Source organism: Squalius cephalus (genome assembly GCF_949319135.1).
Source record: "Squalius cephalus genome assembly, chromosome: 25".
NCBI lineage: Eukaryota > Metazoa > Chordata > Actinopteri > Cypriniformes > Leuciscidae > Squalius > Squalius cephalus.
The window spans coordinates 24379098-24393373 of NC_137146.1; positions in this window are offsets into that span (position 1 = coordinate 24379098).

A 14276-nucleotide genomic window follows, 5' to 3' on the forward strand; every position below is an offset into this window, starting at 1 on the left:
GCTGCAGAAGTCTCATTTTCTTGTAGGAGAAGATATAACAATACAAATCTAAAATGTCTGTATAGGATTAAATCCCACAGAAACTGACGATTTTTGTTCAGGGTCAATCAGCTTCACTTAAAGGGCCCCTATTATGGATCTTTGAAAATGACCTTTCATGTAGTGTGTAACATAGCTCTAAGTGAATGAAAACATCCTGCAAAGTTTTAAATCTGAAAGTGCACCGTATATAATGTTATTGTCTTTCAAAAGTAAGAGTTGACTCTGAGTCAATGAAATGAATTGTTTTCCAAACGAGTCATAAGCCGTTTTGTTGTGATGTCAAGATGAAACATTAGCATATTTCCCACCACTTATTGCGCGCGCAGACACCAGGGAACTTGTCTTGAACCTCAAACCTGCAGCTGATTCCTGTGGATACTGGATTGCATCATGTCGAGAAGACGCTGTGCTCTACAATGTGAAGGTAAAGCTGTTTTTTTTTTTTTTTCACTGCCCAAGGACGTGCATGTGAAGAATCAGTGGTTAAAATTAATCTTTACCATGATATCACAGCAGTATAATCCTAAACTTTTGCTGTGGTCCCTTTATTTCTCTGACGACTGCTTCTCAAATCTCGGAGTTCAATGCAGGATTCGCAAACCGCTTGTTCTTGAAAGTTGGTGTTCAAAATACTTAGTTTTGAGTTTTATGTAGGTCTCCTGTTAACTGGAAAACTCATGTTATCACTGTCTTACTTAAATACTTCTGCTAATCAGTTGTATGCCACTATTACCTATAACTGTGTCTATTAATGCAGATTGTCTGTCATTCTCACTTCTTTGAGGAAAGATTAAGCATGGAGCAAGATTTGTTTTACAAACGATTTTATGTTACATCAGTCATTCACGCTAGTGATCGGCTAATGTACATTGCATACATGCACTGTTATTGATACAGTTTCCACATGTTCACCGCAATATATTACAATAATACTCGGTAAATAAATTAGTACAAGTAAAATAATCGGTTTGTTGATGGACATGCACTTGTTAATGCTGATGGTGAGGAATTACAGTTGCAACATCTCATAATGTACCTCAAACTAGTTCCTCAAACTAGAGTAGTGTATCACTGAGAATCGTCCTGCTCAAGTCATCCTTGCAATGGAGGTTCTGGTTGAATTACTAGTTCTTCCAGTGTTTCATCATCGAACTCGCGATCGCATTGATATGGGAAAATCAACGTCATTGTTTGTTACTGTGTTTAGTTTAACCCTCGTGTTATGTTGGAATTCTGTGCACTCCCCTTATGGTCCGGGTCAAATTGACCCGCATTGGATTCAATACAATTCCTCAAAAATCACACTATGAAAAACAACAAAGATTCAGGTTCAAACTGTAAACTTTTAATATCAACATTTGTCAAATATTCCAAAAAATATATATCTTAAGATAAGATTTAATGAAAATGTTTTTTAACCATTTTTTAAAACTATTTAAAATTTGAATATACGTTATATTGATATATATTTGCATATACATTTTTTTAACTTTTTTTTTTTTTTTTTTTGCTTAGAACATCATAACTGAACAATTAATCAATTAATCTGAGCTAATTTTTCCTGCTGTCTATGTCGAAGTCTCAATATATTTCAGATATCTTGAATATATAAATGAGAGCTTATTTTACTATCTGTGTCTGTCAAAAATTTTCATTTGTAATTTGCAATTAATTCTGAACACCATGATTTAGCTTTTTCAAGTGTGTTTGGTTTGGGTTTGAGCACTTTTAGATACACTTACACTTTAGAACTGGAGTTGATGCCCTGACATACATAAAATAAATGTTTTTATTTTGTGTCTGTACAGTTGCTTTTGAATAGCTGCCTATGATGGTCAAATTGACCTGCGAACATCACAAACATAATAGTAATTTTGTTTGTATATGTCAAAAAAAAAAAAAAACACACCAGCATGTTGAAACTTTGCATGCATGTTCATGATGATAAATGTGAAAAAGTCACAAAATAATCAAGAAAAAAAAAAAGGTTTAATATTATTTCAGGTAGCTTGAAAAAATAAATGATAGGTAATTTTTACCATCTGTGGCTGACAAAATATTTTTCTGTATTGAAATAAGTGTGGAAAACCAATTTTTTTAGCTTTATAAGGTAGTAAAAAAATAAAATAACAAAATATAACCAAGAAATGTTATTATTTTGGGTCCGTACAGTTGCCTTAGAGCGTTAAAATATGCGGGTCAAATTGACCCGCGAACATCACGAAAGGAACAGTAATTTTGTTTGTATATGTCAAAAAACACCAGCATGTTGAAACTTTGCATGCATGTTCATGATGATAAATGAGAAAAAGTCACAAAATATCAAGAAAAAAAACATAGGTTAACCAATATTTCCAACCACTAGAAAATCTAAACGGGTCAAATTGACCCGCAACATAACACAAGGGTTAAGGAAGCCTCAGGACACAATCACAAAAGACTGAGCTGTCTGGCCAATCAGAGCAGAGTAGCTCGCGGAAAGGAGGGATTTAGATCTCACGAGTCATTTGAGAATCATTGAAAAATGTGGTGATGTGCAAATGTATTATGAGGAAATTAAACAGTTTTTTTTACCCTTGATGCATGTAAACCTGTTGTAGGAGACTCCAAAACAACATTAGGAAACTTTTAAATAGCATAATTGGGGCACTTTAAATGATGACCGGTGGATATTATTTTACAGTAGGAATTTGAATGTGATCGTGAACATGCTCTATTATGCACACTTATGCAAGCAGGTTATTGTAAGTGTTTTATTTTTTTGCCTATGCCCACACGTTTTTGAGATTGGGATGTTTCCAGTGTTCCAAAATCCATAACAACAATGGACACCAAATTCTCAACACCATAACTTGCTAAAAAGACATGTGTTGTCATGCCAGACCTGCATTTCTTGTTTGGTTGTAACATTATCATGCCACCTGTGTGCTTTAGTTGTCAATTAAGAAATGTATTTGAATTTCCCCTTTCTTTAGTTTGTATTTTAAATGACAGGCCTCTGACAGTTTAGGTTATCTCCAAGCACATTTTTCCACATTACGCTTTAACCTAACTTTATACATGCACATTGAATACACCTTTTATGTAAATCTGAAACCACTAACAGAAACAACATCAAGACTTTGTAAAAGGACACAATAGGACCCTTTTAAAAACAGTATAGCAGTAAGCAGTAATAAACAGCAATTTATTCCAAACATTATAAAGCAGTGTTCAGGGGTGATAGTAGAAAAAAATCCTGAGCCTGAACTTTATTTCCTGGGAAATAAGCGGGCCCCTAAGCCAAGATATATGCCCAGATCAACATAATTGTCAAGCGGGATCCAGGGGTGTGCTCCCCTAGGAGAACATTTTGATAAATAGTCCCTTAAATGATAGATTCTGGTGACTTTTGTGGATAGAAATGGACATCATTCAGACATGAGATGAACAAACCCAATACAAACCCCAATACAAGCCCACAAGGTTTCAGTAAGTCAAATTTAAGACCTTTTTAAGACATTTTAAGACCATAAAGATTGAAATTTAAGACCTACACGACGCATTGCCAAAAAAATATTCAAATCAAAGAATTCATTTTATTTCAATGAATTCAGTAATTGAAAAAGCATTAATTTAATTTAGAGATAAAGCAATCACATTAGTAACCTTCCACACCCAACAACGCGTGTCAGAGAAAAGAACAGAATCAGATTTAATTTTTTTTTTATAGAAAATTGTACTTTGCATATTATACTGTAAAAAACACATAATTAGTTGATTTTAGTTGATCATAACTAGAGATGAAATGGCATGAACATTTCATTTCATGATTATAGTGACAAAAAATATCACGGTTATCACAGAATCCTGTTCAAAAAGTACTAATACTACACACTGAAATCAATTCACCAAGTTTTATGTCGAAAACCAGCAAATAACAAATAAAATTAGCATCAATATGCACTTTTTGTTTACATAAACATTAAAATAATACCATTAAAAATGATAGCCAGATTTTAAAAGTGTCTTGCACTTTTGTACAAGTTCAAAAAGTTTTGACAAAAAAGTTTTTTATAAAAAGATAAACCTCACATATTTCAGACTTTAAATGATTATTTATAAAAAGAATGAGTCAAAAAAAGATAAATTACTGACATTTACAATGCACTTTAGCTTATCTTTTATTATTAAAGGTGCCCTAGAATTTGAAATTGAATTTATCTTGGCATAGTTAAATAACAAGAGTTCAGTACATGGACATGACATACAGTGAGTCTCAAACACCATTGTTTTCTCCTTCTTATTTAAATCTCGTTTTTGAAAAACACCCCTGAAAAATAGGCGAATCTCCACATAACACCGACTGTGACGCAACAGTCGGGATCATTAATATGTATGCCTCCAAAAATTTGCATATGCCAGCCCATGTTCAAGGTCAGGCAGAACTGCGCAGCCGAATCATCGTCCGAATAATTTTTCTTCGAGAGACTTCATGGCTTGCAAACGAGCGAAGCATGGCAGTTGCTCAGTGTTTGGATGTACAAATTAACACAAGTATTTTTTTAGTTCCTTCATCCGAGCCTCTGAAGAACCAGTGGGCATGGGCGTAGATTACGCGGGGGACGCGTCCCCCCCACTTTTTATAAAATGTAAATTCGTCCCCCGCAGTTTTTCGTATAGGACAAGTGTGTTCACGACAAGTTGAGGTTTTCGCGGTCCAATGTACATCCAGATTTAAAATTCAAAGAGTCAAGATGAGTTTCCATGGTAATCAGTCGCTCTTGCGTCACGACACGCCCATGCTCGCACCCGCGCTGGATCCATAATTTTCATAGAGGTCTCAATGAGTTCAAAACGGCAAAAAAACTGTTCACTCCCTTTTTCCGAAAAATCACTGTAAGTTGTCATGTGGTATCCGAATTGTGTTGCACATTGATGAATAACTCTGCCTATTTCTCGAGCTGAATAATTAACAAGTTTTGTTGGAAATTGAAAATATTCTCTAGTACCCGCACAAACGTGCGCTTATTTTCAGTCTTTTTTTATTCGTAATGTCTTTTATTTTCACAGATATGTAATCAACACCCTTCAAATTAGAATAAAGATGGTGATTGTTAATGCTGAATTTGGATTTTCATGCATTCAGCCACTATATCTGCTTGAATCAGGCAGCGTTGTAACGTGTAGCCTAGCTGTAACGTACGGACAGAGGCGGTCGGATCCATATGCAGCACTTTATTTCAGCATCAAACACAAGCAGACATAAACTCCGGCATACAGTTAAACAAGGGGCAATCCAGTAACTCGTAGTGAAAACAGGCTTAGGTCGAGGCAGGCAGCACAGATTCATGAACAGTCCAGAAAGCAGGCAAGGGTCAAAAGTCCAGAGAAACACAGAATACTAAAACAGGAAACAAAGCTCAGAGATGTACGCTTACAGTGTAACAAGACTTCGCACCGGACACAGAGATCACTCAGACTTATATAAGGAACTCAATGACCCATAATCAAACACCACTGAAACATAGTTAAACATAATGAGTCCATGGTGAAACAATGCAGGGAGAGAGTGCCCTCCAGTGGCTCACACGGGCACTCCACATCACACTAGCCTACATGATGTTTACCATATATAATTTGTTAACACTTTACAATTGTTAGATAAAAAATTTTGTAGACAAACTATAAGTTGTTTTGAAAAAGCCTAACCTGAAAGTTTGAAGTAGTTTTAAAAGCTTGAAGTTTGACGTAGCCTATACAAAAAAAAAAAAAAACAATTTGAAATATGTAAACATAAACAATATTGTACAATATACAATACTAGGCTATGTGCAGTATAAAGTACAGAACATCTGTATTTCTTTCTTTCATGGGCAAGGCTAGCTCTTTTTTAGGGGTACTTCAGCACCATGCTTAAGCTGTTGTTATCCAATTTTTTTGGCCTTCAAAACATCTTAAAATGCACATATGTAGATAAGAGAAATAAAAATTTTCTCGGGGGAGCATGCCCCCGAACACCCCTAAATACCCAATACCTTTGGGACCTCAGTCATTATAAAACCCTGCCATATGCATGTTACTGGATGAATGAATGAAACTACTTAATAATGACCATTAGATCATAAACTAATTTTTTTTTTTTTAACATCATACCCTCATTGGGGGCTGAGCCCCCCTAAAATGAAAATCCTAGAATCGCCCCTGCTTTCTTTCTTTCTGTTTTATTGCTTTAAACAAAAATAGCATATTAAGCAAAAACCTGTCAACAAAGGTGTGCAAAAAAAAAAAAAAAAAAAAACTGGTATAACGCTTGGCATTCTGTCCCCCTCACTTTTGAAATGATGGCTACGCCCCTGCCTGTGGGTTATGTGAATTTGTGATGTGTAATTGTTCAAGTTCAGACAGATAATCTTTCTCTCAAAGTCGTTTAATATTGTTTATGCATCAGTAAATCAAGCCAGTGACTAAACAATCAACTTCATGTCGTTTCTCTTAGTAGGATGAAAATAATCTTACTTAAACTGTGATTAATATACAGATAGCGATCAAAGAACAATCCCTTTCCAGTCGCCCAAGCTGTCAATCACACAGTGCGAGTTTATCTGGACACTTGCCAAAACTCGTTATGAAATCAATGATGCTGTTACACTGCACAACGAAGCTCTTACTGTATGTACATCATGTTTGCATTGGTGAAATCATTAGTGAGGGTACAGAAACTGCGTTGCAATGATAAGATATTCATTCATGTGATCAACAGGCTTACACTGAAGTCTCACAGCAGCCAATCACAGCAGTGGGCGTTTACACTGAAGTCTCACACAGACACGCCCCTTCAAACAGAGCGTTCAAATCAGAGGCTAAAATCAGGCTAGGAAAAATGCCTTTTATTTCAAAATTATAACAAATTTTAATCTAAAAAAACATACTAACATTATAAGGGCACCCCAGGAAACATTCTAAAATAATAAAATAATCCATGCAATGACACCTTTAATAGTAAAATTAGGTCCGATTTTCCCGTGGCGTCTGTCGTTGCTATGCAACCATGCACCGTGCTCTCCACCATAGATATATGGCTCTCCACAATGACAAAAAAGTTTTAGTGGCTAATGGATTTCCACCACTGAAAAACGCCTGGAAAAAAAACAAGCGCGTCGCTTCAATTATGAGCGCGCTTACCGCTCGCCTACATTTGAATGAACTTGAGCGCGCAAAAGACGCGATATGTGAACAGCCTGTTGGCGAGCTACCTCAAATCAGGCCACGAGCTACTGGAGCTCGCTAGCGACGTGTTGGAGATCCCTGCTCGCTACAACTCGATACTTTTTTGCTACTTCGTAACTTTCTGCGGCCAGCGTTTCTGGAAATGAATGAGGGTAAAACCTTTTTAAGACCTGACTAAATGAAATTTAAGACCACGGATGAAAATCTGGCCGGTTTTAAGACGTTTTAAGTTTAATTGGCCTTAAATTTAAAGTTCAGAATTTTAGACTTTTTAAGACCCCGCGGGAACCCTGCAAACGTGAGGTGTGTTGAATTGCTCGGACAGCTGCTTGATGACTAGGGTCTCTTTTTTCCCGCTAGTTCCATATAATATTTTCCTGGCGCACAAAGTGCAGAAACATGCTCCTGGTTGCCGGAGTTTTTGACACCAGCTTCCAAAGGGCTTTTCGTCTCTACCCACCTCCTCTATCTAAGACCATTTATTCTTTATGCCTTTATCGACAAGTTTGGTGTCTTCCCCTGGCTTCATAAAGTTGCATGACTCCGTGACTTTGGCTATGTTTCGCGCTGCCAGTGTGGGAAACACATTCGTAGTGTATGTGAAACACAAAACAAATTCACACATGGAGTGACTGCTGAATCAATCTGATTGGCCAAAACCCAAGACCAGCCCCTACCCTATTACCGATTGGCTGAAGTAGGCTTACTGGTGTGGTTTAGTGAAAGCGCCTCTCAGATCTTGGGAATTGTCAGATCACGCGAACGCGAACCTGATTTATTTTTTATTTTTTTCACAGACACGTCTGTACGCCAGAAATCCGGCGTGGCGCCGGAGCGCTATCAGGCCTGAATGTTGTGTTGTGTTGTGTTGTGTTGCAACACAATGTATTGCATCCGAAGTTACCCGTGGAATTTAAATTATTAATAGCAGAAAATCGTATCCTGGACCACTCTGTGAAGGCGCGTTTTTTTTTTTTTATTAAAATGCACAACTATGGAAGTAAAATAATGACAAATGTTTTTTAAACAAAAAAGCTTGTTGTATTGCACTAATTGAAAAAAATATGCATTGCATTAACCGTGCTTGCATTTTAATGCTTTGTATTTTTAGGGCTTGCATTTGTATGGGCTGAAATTCAACATGGAATATTTAAGATGTGAATATTTCAATTCAAAATATTTCACACATATTTTCATTATTAATAATTCACATTCACCTTTCAGATTTCACTTCCAAAATGTTCATTCTGTTTAAAATCCAACCTATAATGTTCAACAGGCAATTTTCAGTCCATTTTATTTCGCCTTACAAATTCGCTTCCACAAATTCAGTGGTTCAAATTCGACAGCACATTCAACATTTGACATCTAGATCCAGTCAAGAACCAGTTTTGTAACAAATTAATATTTTATTCTCTTTCAGGTCGCGAGCACGAACAGCAACAGAACTACTCTGACTCTCAGTCTGCGTACTCTACAGGTAAGTGTAATGCTACTGACACCTAGTGGTTAGTTTCGGTACTCACATCTACAACTACACTATCACTACAGTAGATTACCGACTAATAATCTCCATAGCTGTTAGTCGACCTCACCAGGAGGTGCAAGCGGATGTTGACGAAGACCAGAGCAACGGGTGAGAGAGTCATTCATTCATAAAAACGGATTTACCGAAATGGAGCAAGCGGTCAGTATGTTTATCAGGACCAGTAGTAGCTATATGGAAAAGCTGATAAAGACATAAAAGCTGTGTTTACATTTAAGTCTTCACAGTTAGTTTTGCACATGTAAGCAGCTTTCTCTACCGTGAACTAGATTATAACGTTCTCTTACGAGAGGTTCTCTCGTATTGCGTAAGTTTAGCTTACGCTACGGGTAAAGTCATCTTTTCTCGAGATATGAAGCCAAAAATTATCCTTAATTTTTATATCTTGTCAACGCAGTGCAGCAGCAAGCAGACCTAGAGCAGGCATTCTAGCGTGCTCATTGGCTGCCCTGCGGCAACTGCAGCAGCCTATCACTGAGCCCTTGGCGTGACGTCACGCCCAATGAGCGCGCTCGGCGCGCTTACGCGTCACGGCCCGTCAGAAGGGGCGTGGCTTAACGCATAAATATGGGCTGAGAGGCTGCTTTCACTGATTTTTGTCTCTTCAGCGAAGCTCTCCGCATCGCTGGACTCTGAGGAAGCCGCCGTTGAATCAAGCGCCCTGCTCACAAGGGATGTCAGAAGTGGACGGTCACGGGCTAGCTTCCTTTACGTTATAAGAAAGCTACCCCGCGTCTCGTTCGCGCGCGTCACTCACCGGCGAAAGGAGAAAAGAGTGTCTGGTTCCGCGAGACCGGACCCGCATCCATTTCTCACACATTTCTCAGTCCCCTCCTTGCTCAGGCGACTGGAAATATCTATATTGCAGTAAACGAGCCTGTTTTTAATACACGCACGGCTGCAAACAAACGATGTCGCAGCACATGACGACATCTTCCCGCTCTCTCTCCCTTTGTTCGAGCTGCGCAACTGCGCCGTTCTCAAGGGATATCAGAGCGGACGTCACGAGCACCGGCGAAAAGAGGAAGAGAGAGTGTTTTCGTCCCGCCTAGGCCGGACTAACCTCCAATCCTCTCATATTTCTCAGTCCCCTCTAAGTTCAGGCGGCTGGAAATACTAATACTGCAGTAAACGAGCCTGTTTTAATGCACGCACGCCTGCAAACAAATGCCGACACAAGCACGACGCTCTGTCATATGCTCGCACTAACTGGAAGCTTATGTGTACCCCGGTGGCTCAGTGGCAGAACATGAGGCTCTCGCGCCAGAGACCCGTGTTCAAATCTGGCTCTGGCAGCAGATAGACATTTTTTTCTGTTTGCTTCTCCGAGCTCGCGGCCAGCCTTCTTACATACAGAAAGCAAACCCGCATCTCGCACCCTCTCGCTCACAGGACGGTGCTTGAGTATTTATGAGCGTCTAAACACATGAGCCATCAAAGCATTTCGCTCTGCCGGTCTCCTTTAAAAGGCATCTGCAGATGGGTATTTTGCAGCCAACAAGCGCGTTGTACAACCCGTTCGCCTGCAGCCAAACACAATCTTTACAGCGACCAGTGAAATCTCAGGAGTATAATGTCTGGTTATCCGGCTCACGCCGAAGGTGTCACGAGTGTAGAAAATGTGCCCACCCCCATGTGCTCACAACTACACAAAACCACGGTCTCCCTGGTAACGCTCACAGAGCGCACTCTCTTAAAGCGGGCACGCGCCGCTCGAGTGCTGAGTGTAGAAAATGTGCCCACGATTCTGTGCCCACACCTACCCACTGCCCGCTCTGTCACACAGTTATTCCGGGTTGCAGCCCCTCTAAAGCTCCCAAACACTGGCCGTGTTGTGAATGTAAGTCCTGTGTCCGCTCACGAGCACGCGCTCTTACTGACAAACACGGTAAACCCCACGCCGCTCTCGCGCCACGGGGTTATAGCAACAAAATGTGCTCCGTCCACAGCGATCGAGCCGTTATGTGCTGTAGAGCCGGTCACCACTGTCTGCGAGCTCCCGTATTCGAGCACCGGCGGCGCGTGCGCCGCCCCATCTTCTCTGATATAGGTTCCTCATCCCGCGCAGCGCGGTGATCTGAACCCAGAGACCATTCGACCCCTAGCGATGTATGCAAAAGCATGGCAAGCTATCCAGGGCGTGTCAGCATGGGTGCTGAATACTATAATGCACGGCTATTTGCTTCAATTCGCTCGCCGTCCCCCGCGCTTTTAGCACGGACCGAGACGAGAGTGAACACAGAAGTGGCGCATCTGCTTCAAGCAGAAATAGCAAAGCTGCTGCACAAGGGGGCTATAGAACAGATGCATCCTTCTCTGAGCGAGACGGGCTTTTACAGCCGCTATTTCCTCGTACCCAAGAAGGACGGAGCGCTAAGACTTATTTTAGATCTGAGACATTTGAACAAAGCTCTCATGAGATGGCCGTTCAAAATGATTACAACCAGACAAATCCTCGCGCAAATACGCCCGGGAGACTGGTTTATCTCTCTCGATCTGAAAGACGCATATTTCCAGATCCAGATAATACCCCGTCACAGGCCATTCTTGAGATTCGCCTTCGATGGTCGGGTATATCAGTACACCGTCCTGCCGTTCGGTCTATCTTTGGCACCCCGTACATTTACGAAGTGCATGGATGCGGCTCTCGCTCCCCTGAAAAGACAGGGAATGCGGATACTGAACTATCTGGACGACTGGCTGATTCTGGCGCAGTCAGAGACGGAGCTTTTGTCTCACAGAACAGCGCTTCTCAGCCATCTGGAAAACCTGGGTCTCTCGGTCAACTGGACCAAGAGCTCATTACTGCCCCGTCAGTCAATTTCCTTTCTCGGAATAGAATTGGACTCGGTGGCTATGACGGCCAGATTGTCAGAGCAGCGCGCGCGCCGCATTCGACATCTCGCCGCGTCTGTCCAGACGAGCAATCAGGCTCCGCTGAGGATATTCCAGCGAATCCTGGGGCATATGGCTTCAGCTGCAGCGGTGCTCCAGCTGGGCTTACTGCGCATGCGCCCGCTTCAACGCTGGCTGAAAGCGCGAGTGCCCCGCCGAGCCTGGACGGCCGGCGGCCTGAGAGTCAGGGTGAATCATGGATGTGTTTCAGCCCTGCAGCCCTGGCTGGCAGCCGAATGGTATCGCACAGGAGTGACGATGGGAGTTGTCTCGCACCGGAAAGTTGTCTCGACAGACGCGTCCAACCTAGGTTGGGGAGCGCTCTTCGAGGGCAGACCGGTCTATGGCCTCTGGTCAGACCAGGAGAGTCGCCTTCATATAAACTGTCTAGAGATGCTGGCGGTCGAGAACGCGCTCAAGCACTTCCTCCCATACCTACAGGGTCACCATGTACTAGTCCGTACGGACAATATGTCAGTGGTGGCCTATGTGAACCGTCAAGGAGGTGTCAGATCCAAAACACTTTGCACCCTGGCGGGACGCCTCCTTGTGTGGGCTCAGCACTCACTGCGCTCGCTGAGAGCCGCGCACGTGCCGGGTCGCCTGAACGAAGGTCCAGACAGACTGTCCAGAGACAACGTTCCCTCGGGGGAGTGGTCCTTACATCCCCAAACAGTCCAGTCACTGTGGCGCCTTTTCGGCAAAGCGAAAGTAGACCTCTTGCGTCAAAAGACAACGCTCACTGCCCAAGGATCTTTTCAAAGAGTGAGGACGCGCTGGCCTAGACCTGGCCCAGCGGCCCGCTATACGCTTTTCCCCCGGTCTCTCTGCTGCCACAAGTCATCGAGAGAATCAGGGTGCTCCTCCTAGCCCCGTACTGGGAGAATCATACGTGGTTCACAGATTTAATACGGCTGGCGGACACAGCCCCCTGGCCGATACCGGTGAGAAGAGACCTTCTCTCTCAAGCCCAAGGCTCGATCTGGCATCCTCATCCAGAGCGATGGTCTCTGGATGCATGGATTGTCAACGGATACCCGTTGACTTGCCAATAGGGGTTGTGAACACGATCACACAGTCTAGAGCTCCCTCCACGAAACGGCTCTACACGTCTAAATGGTCTGTGTTTACTAAATGGTGCACCGCCAAAGGGCTGGACCCACAAAACATGTGGGGTGTCGCAGGTACTTTGCTTCCTCCAAGAGCTGCTGGACATGGGCAGGTCCCCCTCCACGCTCAAAATATATGTTGCGGCCATCTCAGCTTTCACCGACTCGGCGCTGGGCCGCGCATTAGGGAGGAACGAGTTCATCATCCGCTTCCTTAGAGGAGCTAAGAGAATGAACCCCCCGCGACCCCCCCTCGGTTCCTATTTGGGATCTTTCCCTGGTCTTAGAGACCATGAAAGCGCATCCCTTTAAACCCATGGAAACTGTGGATATGAAATACCTCACGCTCAAAACCGTTTTTCTGATAGCTCTGTCTTCAGGCAAACGTGTGGGTGACCTTCATGCGTTATCAGTTAACGCCGCATGCCTCGAGTTCGGACCTAATGACTCAAAAGTCATTCTCAAACCGAGGCACGGTTATGTCCCCAAAACTTTGGGCACACCCTTCAGAGCACAGGTCATTTCCCTCTCAGCTTTGCCGGCAACCGGCAGCGAGATTGACAGTAATCTCCTCTGCCCTGTCAGAGTGCTGAGAAATTACATTACGCGCTCCGCCGCCGTCAGGCGCTCGGAGCAGCTTTTCGTTTCGTTTGGTGGGTGCACCAAGGGTCTCGCCGCCTCGAAACACAGTCTGTCCAGATGGATAGTGGACGCTATTGCAGCTGCTTATGCGTCTAAAGACCTGCAGTGCCCACTGGGCATCAGAGCTCACTCCACTAGAGGCATGGCCTCGTCGTGGGCTTGGTCTAGCGGAATTTCCATTCATGACATTTGTACAGTGGCGGGCTGGGCCTCCCCCTCTACACTTGTTAGATTTTACAATCTGGAAGTTCCCGCCCTGCAGGCTAAACTTTTATCAGTCTAAGTCACGCGTAGACCGGCCCACTTTCTGTGCGCGGGCTACTGCTGTCTGATTTAGCTCTCCTGGTTGAGCTGCACTATACAGGGGTTTGTCAGTACAGACCGGCCGCGCCGCTCTGAGCGCCCTACTGTGTGCTTATGTACTTGCGCTAAGCCATCCTATTGGCCGCCTGGCTCACACTCTTGTGTTCCCCGGGCTTTCCCTGGGACTCATTCAGTGGATGCTGGGCGCGCACAGCATTGACAAGGGAGTTCCCGTAGCGTAAGCTAAACTTACGCAATACGAGAGAACCTCTCGTAAGAGAACGTACTCGGTTACCTAACGTAACCTCTGTTCTCTCTAGAGAGGAACCCGCCGTGCTCGCGCCTCGAGCTCACTCACTTCAAGCGACAAAAACCAGTGAAAGCAGCCTCTCAGCCCATATTTATGCGTTAAGCCACGCCCCTTCTGACGGGCCGTGACGCGTAAGCGCGCCAAGCGCGCTCATTGGGCGCGACGTCACGCCAAGGGCTCAGCGATAGGCTGCTGCAGTTGCCGCAGGGCAGCCAATGAG